General features: G+C 29.8%; 7 non-coding genes across 7 annotated transcripts; all 7 read right to left on the bottom strand.

Annotated features, from left to right (window-relative positions):
* Positions 1–385: 385 nt before the first annotated feature.
* Positions 386–457, bottom strand: TRNAQ-CUG (transfer RNA glutamine (anticodon CUG)). Its single transcript has one exon. It is a non-coding gene; the product is annotated as a tRNA-Gln (tRNA).
* A 1,661-nt stretch (positions 458–2,118) lies between these two features.
* Positions 2,119–2,190, bottom strand: TRNAQ-CUG (transfer RNA glutamine (anticodon CUG)). The gene has a single exon. It is a non-coding gene; the product is annotated as a tRNA-Gln (tRNA).
* Positions 2,191–4,004: 1,814 nt separating this feature from the next.
* Positions 4,005–4,076, bottom strand: TRNAQ-CUG (transfer RNA glutamine (anticodon CUG)). The gene has a single exon. It is a non-coding gene; the product is annotated as a tRNA-Gln (tRNA).
* Positions 4,077–6,802: 2,726 nt separating this feature from the next.
* Positions 6,803–6,874, bottom strand: TRNAQ-CUG (transfer RNA glutamine (anticodon CUG)). Its single transcript has one exon. It is a non-coding gene; the product is annotated as a tRNA-Gln (tRNA).
* A 1,815-nt stretch (positions 6,875–8,689) lies between these two features.
* Positions 8,690–8,761, bottom strand: TRNAQ-CUG (transfer RNA glutamine (anticodon CUG)). Its single transcript has one exon. It is a non-coding gene; the product is annotated as a tRNA-Gln (tRNA).
* A 1,814-nt stretch (positions 8,762–10,575) lies between these two features.
* Positions 10,576–10,647, bottom strand: TRNAQ-CUG (transfer RNA glutamine (anticodon CUG)). Its single transcript has one exon. It is a non-coding gene; the product is annotated as a tRNA-Gln (tRNA).
* Positions 10,648–12,463: 1,816 nt separating this feature from the next.
* Positions 12,464–12,535, bottom strand: TRNAQ-CUG (transfer RNA glutamine (anticodon CUG)). The gene has a single exon. It is a non-coding gene; the product is annotated as a tRNA-Gln (tRNA).
* Positions 12,536–13,699: the final 1,164 nt, after the last annotated feature.

Below are 13,699 nucleotides of genomic sequence, written 5' to 3'. Positions count from 1 at the left end.
AGAGAAATATAAACTGAACGGTACTTACAAAAAACCAATAGGACCTACCAAGATTTAAATACAGATCACTGGATTCAAAGATCAGAGTGGAGTGGTTACCAATACACCAAGAAACTTCATTCATGAGGGAGAGCTAAACATTTTTTTCTAAAATGTTAGATTCTTAGAAGACACATTTTATTGCAATTATTGTACATATATTTACATCAACGCTTATTTGGGTTAAATAGTAAAATTCATATAATTACATACATTTCTATAACTACCTTTTTTTAGCTTTTAGTACATATTTACAAAAATCAGTGATTTAAAAAAATTATTATATGTATGAAAAAGAAGACTTTCTATCAATCAAGAACTTAAACTGAAGGTACTAAAACAAATCAGGTCCCACCGAGATTTGAACTCGGATCGCTTGATTCAGAGTCCAGAGTGCTAACCATTACACCATGGAACCTCTCTTCTAACACCACATATACAACTTTCTCTTAGAATGTGAGATCTTATTTTCTACAAGTTACGGGAATAATAATCAGAGAGATAAATATTGCATTGTATTTACAAAAAAAGCCATTAGGACCTACCAAATTTTTATACATATTATAGGTTTTAGAGTCCAGAATTGTTAACAGTACACAATGAAACCTCATTCATATGGTAGCATGTACATTTTTTGTCAGAGTATAAGATTCTTAGTGGATACATTTTATTGGAATTAAATGACAGATAAACCTATCTCTCAGTGTGTAAGATTCTTAATTTATGCAATTTATAGATATTTTCTTTCTCAGAGATATTAACTGTATTGTACTTACAACAAAACCAATATAACCTACCAAGATGTAAATATAGATCATGGATTCAGAGTCCAAAATGTTTACCAATACACCATGAAACCTCATCCATTAGGGAGCATCTAAATATTTTTATAAGAATGTACTCTCAGAGAGATATGAACTGAATGGTACTTACAAAAAACCAATAGGACCTACCAAGATTTAAATACAGATCACTGTATTCAAAGATCAGAGTGGAGTGGTTACCAATACACCAAGAAACCACATTCATTAGGGAACATCTAAACATTTTTTTCTAAAATGTTAGATTCTTAGAAGACACATTTTATTGAAGTTATTATACATATATTAACATCAATGCTTATTTGGATTACACAGTAAAATTCATATAATATCAAACATTTCTATAACTACCTTTTTTTAGATTTTAGTACATTTTTACAATAATTAGTAATTTAAAAAAAAATTATTATATGTATAAAAAAGAAAAGTTTTTGTCAATCAAGGACTTAAACTGAAGGTACTAAAATGCACGTGGTCCCACCGAGATTTTTACTCAATTTACTGGATTCATAGTACAGAGTGCTAACCATAACACCATGGAATCTCCCTTCAAATAACACATATAAAACTTTCTCTCAGAGTGTAAGATCTTAATTTCTACAAGATACAGAAATATTCAATCAGAGAGATATGTACTACATTGTATTTACAAATAAAACCATTAGGACCTACCAAATTTGTATATACAGATTATTGGTTTCATAGTCCAGAATTGTTAACAGTACACCATGAAAGCTCGTTCATATGGTGGCATGTAAAAAAATTTTCTCACAGTGTAAGATTCTTTTAGGTTACATTTTATTGGAATTATATTACAGATAAACCTGTCTCTCAGTGTGTATGATTCTTAATTTATGCAATTTATAGATATTTTCTTTCTCAGAGATATGAACTGCATAATACTTACAAAAAAACAATAAGACCTACCAAGATGTAAATACAAATCGTGGATTCAGAGTCCAAAATGGTTACAAATACACCAGGAAACCTCATTCATTAGGGAACATCTTAACATTTTTTTCTAAAATGTTAGATTCTTAGAAGACACATTTTATTGCAATTATTGTACATATATTTACATCAACGCTTATTTGGGTTATATAGTAAAATTCATATAATTACATACATTTCTATAACTACCTTTTTTAGCTTTTCGTGCATATTTACAAAAATCAGTGATTAAAAAAAATGATTATATGTATGAAAAAGAAGACTTTCTGCCAATCAAGAACTTAAACTGAAGGTACTAAAACAAATCAGGTCCCACCGAGATTTGAACTCGGATTGCTGGATTCAGAGTCCAGAGTGCTAACCATTACACCATGGAACCTCTCTTCTAACACCACATATACAACTTTCTCTTAGAGTGTGAGATCTTATTTTCTACAATTTACAGGAATAATAATCAGAGATATAAGTATTACATTGTATTTACAAAAAAAAGCCATTAGGACCTATCAAATTTTTATACAGATTATAGGTTTCATAGTCCAGAATTGTTAACAGTACACAATGAAACCTCATTCATATGGTAGCATGTACATTTTTTGTCAGAGTATAAGATTCTTAGTGGATACATTTTATTGGAATTAAATGACAGATAAATCTGTCTCTCAGTGTGTAAGATTCTTAATTTATGCAATTTATAGATATTTTCTTTCTCAGAGATATTAACTGTATTCTACTTACAACAAAACCAATATAACCTACCAAGATGTAAATATAGATCATGGATTCAGAGTCCAACATGTTTACCAATACACCATGAAACCTCATCCATTAGGGAGCATCTAAATATTTTTATAAGAATGTACTCTCAGAGAGATATGAACTGAATGGTATTTTCAAAAAACCAATAGGACCTACCAAGATTTAAATACAGACCACTGTATTCAAAGATCAGAGTTGAGTGGTTACCAATACATCAAGAAACCACAATCATTAGGGAACATCTAAACATTTTTTTCTAAAAAATGTTAGATTCTTAGAAGACGCATTTTATTGAAGTTATTGTACATATATTAACATCAGTGCTTATTTGGATTACACAGTAAAATTCATATAATTACAAACATTTCTATAACTACCTTTTTTTAGATTTTAGTACATTTTTACAATAATCAGTGATTTAAAAAATTTATTATATGTATAAAAAAGAAACGTTTTTGTCAATCAAAGACTTAAACTGAAGGTACTAAAATGCACCTGGTCCCACTGAGATTTGAACTCAATTTACTGGATTCAGAGTACAGAGTGCTAACCATAACACCATGGAATCTCCCTTCTAATAACACATATAAAACTTTCTCTCAAGTGTAAGATCTTAATTTCTACAAGATACAGAAATATTCATTCAGAGAGATATGTACTACATTGTATTTACAAATAAAACCATTAGGACCTACCAATTTGTATATACAGATTATTGGTTTCAGAGTCCAGAATTGTTAACAGTACACCATGAAAGCTCATTCATATGGTGGCATGTAAAAAAATTTCTCACAGTGTAAGATTCTTAGAGGTTACATTTTATTGGAATTATATTACAGATAAACCTGTCTCTCAGTGTGTGATTCTTAATTTATGCAATTTATAGATATTTTCTTTCTCAGAGATATGAACTGCATAATACTTACAAAAAAACAATAGGACCTACCAAGATGTAAATACAAATCATGGATTCAAAGTCCAAAATGGTTACAAATACACCAGGAAACCTCATTCATGAGGAAGCATTTAAACAGTTTTTATTAGAATGTACTCTCAGAGAAATATAAACTGAACGGTACTTACATAAAACCAATAGAACCTACCAAGATTTAAATACAGATCACTGGATTCAAAGATCAGAGTGGTTACCAATACACCAAGAAACTTCATTCATGAGGGAGAACTAAACATTTTTTTCTAAAATGTTAGATTCTTAGAAGACACATTTTATTGCAATTATTGTACATATATTTACATCAACGCTTATTTGGGTTATATAGTAAAATTCATATAATTACATACATTTCTATAACTACCTTTTTTAGCTTTTCGTACATATTTACAAAAATCAGTGATTTAAAAAAATTATTATATGTATGAAAAAGAAGACTTTCTGTCAATCAAGAACTTAAACTGAAGGTACTAAAACACATCAGCTCCCACCGAGATTTGAACTCGGATCGCTGGATTCAGAGTCCAGAGTGCTAACCATTACACCATGGAACCTCTCTTCTAACACAACATATACAACTTTCTCTTAGAGTGTGAGATCTTATTTTCTACAAGTTACAGGAATAATAATCAGAGAGATAAGTATTACATTGTATTTACAAAAAAAGCCATTAGGACCTACCAAATTTTTATACAGATTATAGGTTTCAGAGTCAAGAATTGTTAACAGTACACAATGAAACCTCATTCATATGGTAGCATGTACATTTTTGGTCAGAGTATAAGATTCTTAGTGGATACATTTTATAGGAATTAAATGACAGATAAATCTGTCTCTCAGTGTGTAAGATTCTTAATTTATGCAATTTATAGATATTTTCTTTCTCAGAGATATTAACTGTATTGTACTTACAACAAAACCAATATAACCTACCAAGATGTAAATATAGATCATGGATTCAGAGTCCAACATGTTTACCAATACACCATGAAACCTCATCCATTAGGGAGCATCTAAATATTTTTATAAGAATGTACTCTCAGAGAGATATGAACTGAATGGTATTTTCAAAAAACCAATAGGACCTACCAAGATTTAAATACAGACCACTGTATTCAAAGATCAGAGTTGAGTGGTTACCAATACAAAATGATTTGGTGGGTGTGGAAGTGCCCACATCTTACCAAACAGAAGAAATTCCTATATTTGGAGCACTCTTTTGATGATTAGATATGTGAAAAAGATGAAAACTGTCTATAATTAAAACTTAGCTTTTATTTATCCAATACTTAACTAAAATGAAATAACAGGGGTATACTAGACGTATCAATTGATTATTCCCCTTTTAAACAGTGGTAAAAATATGAATAAATCAAGAAGAGCAAATGTTATCATCTTGAAATTATTTATATATTTTGCTCAAAAATGGGTGATAAGAGAAATGATAGTAATCTATCAAACTTATCCAATAAGCAGCAGTAATCACAGAAATTAATGACAAAAAATGATAGTAATCTATCAAAAATATCCTGTGAGCAGCAGAGATGATATTGGTGATATAAAGTCTATGCAATCAGAAAGTTTATAGATAAATTCTAATTTATCTATAAACTTTCTGATTGCATAGACTTTATATCGCCAATATCATCTCTGCTGCTCACAGGATATTTTTGATAGATTACTATCATTTTTTGTCATTAATTTCTGTGATTACTGCTGCTTATTGGATAAGTTTGATAGATTACTATCATTTCTCTTATCACCCATTTTTGAGCAAAATATATAAATAATTTCAAGATGATAACATTTGCTCTTCTTGATTTATTCATATTTTTACCACTGTTTAAAAGGGGAATAATCAATTGATACGTCTAGTATACCCCTGTTATTTCATTTTAGTTAAGTATTGGATAAATAAAAGCTAAGTTTTAATTATAGACAGTTTTCATCTTTTTCACATATCTAATCATCAAAAGAGTGCTCCAAATATAGGAATTTCTTCTGTTTGGTAAGATGTGGGCTCTTCCACACCCACCAAATCATTTTGTATCTGGTACACTATTCCTGGGAGCACCTCCAACGTCAGAATAGTTGCCCATTTGGGCTTAATATATATTTTTTCTGTTTAGTTGGTTTTTTGAGATTCAGTCATTTAATACAATTAGTCTGGTGCAGGGTAAACCAAGTTTTGCCACATCCTGGTTACCAATACACCAAGAAACCACAATCATTAGGGAACATCTAAACATTTTTTTCTAAAAAATGTTAGATTCTTAGAAGACGCATTTTATTGAAGTTATTGTACATATATTAACATCAGTGCTTATTTGGATTACACAGTAAAATTCATATAATTACAAACATTTCTATAACTACCTTTTTTTAGATTTTAGTACATTTTTACAATAATCAGTGATTTAAAAAATGTATTATATGTATAAAAAAGAAACGTTTTTGTCAATCAAAGACTTAAACTGAAGGTACTAAAATGTACCTGGTCCCACTGAGATTTGAACTCAATTTACTGGATTCAGAGTACAGAGTGCTAACCATAACACCATGGAATCTCCCTTCTAATAACACATATAAAACTTTCTCTCAGAGTGTAAGATCTTAATTTCTACAAGATACAGAAATATTCATTCAGAGAGATATGTACTACATTGTATTTACAAATAAAACCATTAGGACCTACCAATTTGTATATACAGATTATTGGTTTCAGAGTCCAGAATTGTTAACAGTACACCATGAAAGCTCGTTCATATGGTGGCATGTAAAAATTTTTTCTCACAGTGTAAGATTCTTTTAGGTTACATTTTATTGGAATTATATTACAGATAAACCTGTCTCTCAGTGTGTATGATTCTTAATTTATGCAATTTATAGATATTTTCTTTCTCAGAGATATGAACTGCATAATACTTACAAAAAAACAATAAGACCTACCAAGATGTAAATACAAATCGTGGATTCAGAGTCCAAAATGGTTACAAATACACCAGGAAACCTCATTCATTAGGGAACATCTAAACATTTTTTTCTAAAATGTTAGATTCTTAGAAGACACATTTTATTGCAATTATTGTACATATATTTACATCAACGCTTATTTGGGTTATATAGTAAAATTCATATAATTACATACATTTCTATAACTACCTTTTTTAGCTTTTCGTACATATTTACAAAAATCATTGATTAAAAAAAATGATTATATGTATGAAAAAGAAGACTTTCTGCCAATCAAGAACTTAAACTGAAGGTACTAAAACAAATCAGGTCCCACCGAGATTTGAACTCGGATTGCTGGATTCAGAGTCCAGAGTGCTAACCATTACACCATGGAACCTCTCTTCTAACACCACATATACAACTTTCTCTTAGAGTGTGAGATCTTATTTTCTACAATTTACAGGAATAATAATCAGAGATATAAGTATTACATTGTATTTACAAAAAAAAGCCATTAGGACCTATCAAATTTTTATTCAGATTATAGGTTTCATAGTCCAGAATTGTTAACAGTACACAATGAAACCTCATTCATATGGTAGCATGTACATTTTTTGTCAGAGTATAAGATTCTTAGTGGATACATTTTATTGGAATTAAATGACAGATAAATCTGTCTCTCAGTGTGTAAGATTCTTAATTTATGCAATTTATAGATATTTTCTTTCTCAGAGATATTAACTGTATTGTACTTACAACAAAACCAATATAACCTACCAAGATGTAAATATAGATCATGGATTCAGAGTCCAACATGTTTACCAATACACCATGAAACCTCATCCATTAGGGAGCATCTAAATATTTTTATAAGAATGTACTCTCAGAGAGATATGAACTGAATGGTATTTTCAAAAAACCAATAGGACCTACCAAGATTTAAATACAGACCACTGTATTCAAAGATCAGAGTTGAGTGGTTACCAATACACCAAGAAACCACAATCATTAGGGAACATCTAAACATTTTTTTCTAAAAAATGTTAGATTCTTAGAAGACGCATTTTATTGAAGTTATTGTACATATATTAACATCAGTGCTTATTTGGATTACACAGTAAAATTCATATAATTACAAACATTTCTATAACTACCTTTTTTTAGATTTTAGTACATTTTTACAATAATCAGTGATTTAAAAAATGTATTATATGTATAAAAAAGAAACGTTTTTGTCAATCAAAGACTTAAACTGAAGGTACTAAAATGCACCTGGTCCCACTGAGATTTGAACTCAATTTACTGGATTCAGAGTACAGAGTGCTAACCATAACACCATGGAATCTCCCTTCTAATAACACATATAAAACTTTCTCTCAGAGTGTAAGATCTTAATTTCTACAAGATACAGAAATATTCATTCAGAGAGATATGTACTACATTGTATTTACAAATAAAACCATTAGGACCTACCAATTTGTATATACAGATTATTGGTTTCAGAGTCCAGAATTGTTAACAGTACACCATGAAAGCTCATTCATATGGTGGCATGTAAAAACATTTCTCACAGTGTAAGATTCTTAGAGGTTACATTTTATTGGAATTATATTACAGATAAACCTGTCTATCAGTGTGTGATTCTTAATTTATGCAATTTATAGATATTTTCTTTCTCAGAGATATGAACTGCATAATACTTACAAAAAAACAATAGGACCTACCAAGATGTAAATACAAATCATGGATTCAAAGTCCAAAATGGTTACAAATACACCAGGAAACCTCATTCATGAGGAAGCATTTAAACAGTTTTTATTAGAATGTACTCTCAGAGAAATATAAACTGAACGGTACTTACAAAAAACCAATAGGACCTACCAAGATTTAAATACAGATCACTGGATTCAAAGATCAGAGTGGTTACCAATACACCAAGAAACTTCATTCATAAGGGAGAACTAAACATTTTTTTCTAAAATGTTAGATTCTTAGAAGACACATTTTATTGCAATTATTGTACATATATTTACATCAACGCTTATTTGGGTTATATAGTAAAATTCATATAATTACATACATTTCTATAACTACCTTTTTTAGCTTTTCGTACATATTTACAAAAATCAGTGATTTAAAAAAATTATTATATGTATGAAAAAGAAGACTTTCTGTCAATCAAGAACTTAAACTGAAGGTACTAAAACACATCAGCTCCCACCGAGATTTGAACTCGGATCACTGGATTCAGAGTCCAGAGTGCTAACCATTACACCATGGAACCTCTCTTCTAACACAACATATACAACTTTCTCTTAGAGTGTGAGATCTTATTTTCTACAAGTTACAGGAATAATAATCAGAGAGATAAGTATTACATTGTATTTACAAAAAAAGCCATTAGGACCTACCAAATTTTTATACAGATTATAGGTTTCAGAGTCAAGAATTGTTAACAGTACACAATGAAACCTCATTCATATGGTAGCATGTACATTTTTGGTCAGAGTATAAGATTCTTAGTGGATACATTTTATTGGAATTAAATGACAGATAAACCTGTCTCTCAGTGTGTAAGATTCTTAATTTATGCAATTTATAGATATTTTCTTTCTCAGAGATATTAACTGTATTGTACTTACAACAAAACCAATAGAACCTTCCAAGATGTAAATATAGATCATGGATTCAGAGTCCAAAATGTTTACCAATACACCATGAAACCTCATCCATTAGGGAGCATCTAAATATTTTTATAAGAATGTACTCTCAGAGAGATATGAACTGAATGGTACTTACAAAAAACCAATAGGACCTACCAAGATTTAAATACAGATCACTGTATTCAAAGATCAGAGTGGAGTGGTTACCAATACACCAAGAAACCACATTCATTAGGGAACATCTAAACATTTTTTTTTTTAAATGTTAGATTCTTAGAAGACACATTTTATTGAAGTTATTGTACATATATTAACATCAATGCTTATTTGGATTACACAGTAAAATTCATATAATTACAAACATTTCTATAACTACCTTTTTTTTAGATTTTAGTACATTTTTACAATAATCAGTGATTTAAAAAAAATATTATATTTATAAAAAAGAAAAGTTTTTGTCAATCAAGGACTTAAACTGAAGGTACTAAAATGCACCTGGTCCCACCAAGATTTGAACTCAATTTACTGGATTCAGAGTACAGAGTGCAAACCATAACACCATGGAATCTCCCTTCTAATAACACATATAAAACTTTCTCTCAGAGTGTAAGATCTTTATTTCTACAAGATACAGAAATATTCATTCAGAGAGATATGTACTACATTGTATTTACAAATAAAACCATTAGGACCTACCAATTTGTATATACAGATTATTGGTTTCAGAGTCCAGAATTGTTAACAGTACACCATGAAAGCTCATTCATATGGTGGCATGTAAAAAAATTTCTCACAGTGTAAGATTCTTAGAGGTTACATTTTATTGGAATTATATTACAGATAAACCTGTCTCTCAGTGTGTGATTCTTAATTTATGCAATTTATAGATATTTTCTTTCTCAGAGATATGAACTGCATAATACTTACAAAAAAACAATAGGACCTACCAAGATGTAAATACAAATCATGGATTCAGAGTCCAAAATGGTTACAAATACACCAGGAAACCTCATTCATGAGGAAGCATTTAAACAGTTTTTATTAGAATGTACTCTCAGAGAAATATAAACTGAACGGTACTTACAAAAAACCAATAGGACCTACCAAGATTTAAATACAGATCACTGGATTCAAAGATCAGAGTGGTTACAAATACACCAAGAAACTTCATTCATGAAGGAGAGCTAAACATTTTTTTCTAAAATGTTAGATTCTTAGAAGACACATTTTATTGCAATTATTGTACATATATTTACATCAACGCTTATTTGGGTTATATAGTAAAATTCATATAATTACATACATTTCTATAACTACCTTTTTTAGCTTTTCGTACATATTTACAAAAATCAGTGATTTAAAAAAATTATTATATGTATGAAAAAGAAGACTTTCTGTCAATCAAGAACTTAAACTGAAGGTACTAAAACACATCAGCTCCCACCGAGATTTGAACTCGGATCGCTGGATTCAGAGTCCAGAGTGCTAACCATTACACCATGGAACCTCTCTTCTAACACAACATATACAACTTTCTCTTAGAGTGTGAGATCTTATTTTCTACAAGTTACAGGAATAATAATCAGAGAGATAAGTATTACATTGTATTTACAAAAAAAAGCCATTAGGACCTACCAAATTTTTATACAGATTATAGGTTTCAGAGTCCAGAATTGTTAACAGTACACAATGAAACCTCATTCATATGGTAGCATGTACATTTTTTGTCAGAGTATAAGATTCTTAGTGGATACATTTTATTGGAATTAAATGACAGATAAACCTGTCTCTCAGTGTGTAAGATTCTTAATTTATGCAATTTATAGATATTTTCTTTCTCAGAGATATTAACTGTATTGTACTTACAACAAAACCAATATAACCTACCATGATGTAAATATAGATCATGGATTCAGAGTCCAAAATGTTTACCAATACACCATGAAACCTCATCCATTACTGAGCATCTTAAATTTTTTATAAGAGTGTACTCTCAGAGAGATATGAACTGAATGGTACTTACAAAAAGCCAATAGGACCTACCAAGATTTAAATACAGATCACTGTATTCAAAGATCAGAGTGGAGTGGTTACCAATACACCAAGAAACCACATTCATTAGGGAACATCTAAACATTTTTTTCTAAAATGTTAGATTCTTAGAAGACACATTTTATTGAAGTTATTGTACATATATTAACATCAATGCTTATTTGGATTACACAGTAAAATTCATATAATTACAAACATTTCTATAACTACCTTTTTTTTAGATTTTAGTACACTTTTACAATAATCAGTGATTTTAAAAAAATGTATTATATGTATAAAAAAGAAAAGTTTTTGTCAATCAAGGACTTAAACTGAAGGTACTAAAATGCACCGGGTCCCACCGAGATTTGAACTCAATTTACTGGATTCAGAGTACAGAGTGCTAACCATAACACCATGGATTCTCCCTTCTAATAACACATATAAAACTTTCTCTCAAGTGTAAGATCTTAAATTCTACAAGATACAGAAATATTCATTCAGAGAGATATGTACTACATTGTATTTACAAATAAAACCATTAGGACCTACCAATTTGTATATACAGATTAATAGTTTCAGAGTCCAGAATTGTTAACAGTACACCATGAAAGCTCATTCATATGGTGGCATGTAAAACATTTTCTCACAGTGTAAGATTCTTAGAGGTCACATTTTATTGGAATTATATTACAGATAAACTTGTCTGTCAGTGTGTGATTCTTAATTTATGCAATTTATAGATATTTTCTTTCTCAGAGATATGAACTGCATAATACTTACAAAAAAACAATAGGACCTACCAAGATGTAAATACAAATCATGGATTCAGAGTCCAAAATGGTTACAAATACACCAGGAAACCTCATTCATGAGGAAGCATTTAAACAGTTTTTATTAGAATGTACTCTTAGAGAAATATAAACTGAACGGTACTTACAAAAAACCAATAGGACCTACCAAGATTTAAATACAGATCACTGGATTCAAAGATCAGAGTGGTTACCAATACACCAAGAAACTTCATTCATGAGGGAGAGCTAAACATTTTTTTCTAAAATGTTAGATTCTTAGAAGACACATTTTATTGCAATTATTGTACATATATTTACATCAACGCTTATTTGGGTTAAATAGTAAAATTCATATAATTACATACATTTCTATAACTACCTTTTTTTAGCTTTTAGTACATATTTACAAAAATCAGTGATTTAAAAAAATTATTATATGTATGAAAAAGAAGACTTTCTATCAATCAAGAACTTAAACTGAAGGTACTAAAACAAATCAGGTCCCACCGAGATTTGAACTCGGATCGCTTGATTCAGAGTCCAGAGTGCTAACCATTACACCATGGAACCTCTCTTCTAACACCACATATACAACTTTCTCTTAGAATGTGAGATCTTATTTTCTACAAGTTACAGGAATAATAATCAGAGAGATAAATATTGCATTGTATTTACAAAAAAAGCCATTAGGACCTACCAAATTTTTATACAGATTATAGGTTTCAGAGTCCAGAATTGTTAACAGTACACAATGAAACCTCATTCAAATGGTAGCATGTACATTTTTGGTCAGAGTATAAGATTCTTAGTGGATACATTTTATTGGAATTAAATGACAGATAAATCTGTCTCTCAGTGTGTAAGATTCTTAATTTATGCAATTTATAGATATTTTCTTTCTCAGAGATATTAACTGTATTGTACTTACAACAAAACCAATATAACCTACCAAGATGTAAATATAGATCATGGATTCAGAGTCCAAAATGTTTACCAATACACCATGAAACCTCATCCATTAGGGAGCATCTAAATATTTTTATAAGAATGTACTCTCAGAGAGATATGAACTGAATAATACTTACAAAAAACCAATAGGACCTACCAAGATTTAAATACAGACCACTGTATTCAAAGATCAGAGTGGAGTGGTTACCAATACACCAAGAAACCACATTCATTAGGGAACATCTAAACATTTTTTTCTAAAATGTTAGATTCTTAGAAGACACATTTTATTGAAGTTATTGTACATATATTAACATCAATGCTTATTTGGATTACACAGTAAAATTCATATAATTACAAACATTTCTATAACTACCTTTTTATTTATTTTAGTACATTTTTACAATAATCAGTGATTTAAAAAAATGTATTATATGTATAAAAAAAGAAAAGTTTTTGTCAATCAAGGACTTAAACTGAAGGTACTAAAATGCACCTGGTCCCACCGAGATTTTTACTCAATTTACTGGATTCAGAGTACAGAGTGCTAACCTTAACACCATGGAATCTCCCTTCTAATAACACATATAAAACTTTCTCTCAGAGTGTAAGATCTTAATTTCTACAAGATACAGAAATATTCATTCAGAGAGATATGTACTACATTGTATTTACAAATAAAACCATTAGGACCTACCAATTTGTATATACAGATTATTGGTTTCAGAGTCCAGAATTGTTAACAGTACACCATGAAAGCTTGTTCATATGGTGGCATGTAAAAAA

This window comes from Pseudophryne corroboree, chromosome 11, assembly GCF_028390025.1.
Source record: "Pseudophryne corroboree isolate aPseCor3 chromosome 11, aPseCor3.hap2, whole genome shotgun sequence".
NCBI classification, from domain to species: domain Eukaryota; kingdom Metazoa; phylum Chordata; class Amphibia; order Anura; family Myobatrachidae; genus Pseudophryne; species Pseudophryne corroboree.
The sequence above is the reverse complement of the archived record's forward strand: the minus strand, read 5'-3'. Positions and strand labels throughout refer to the sequence as shown.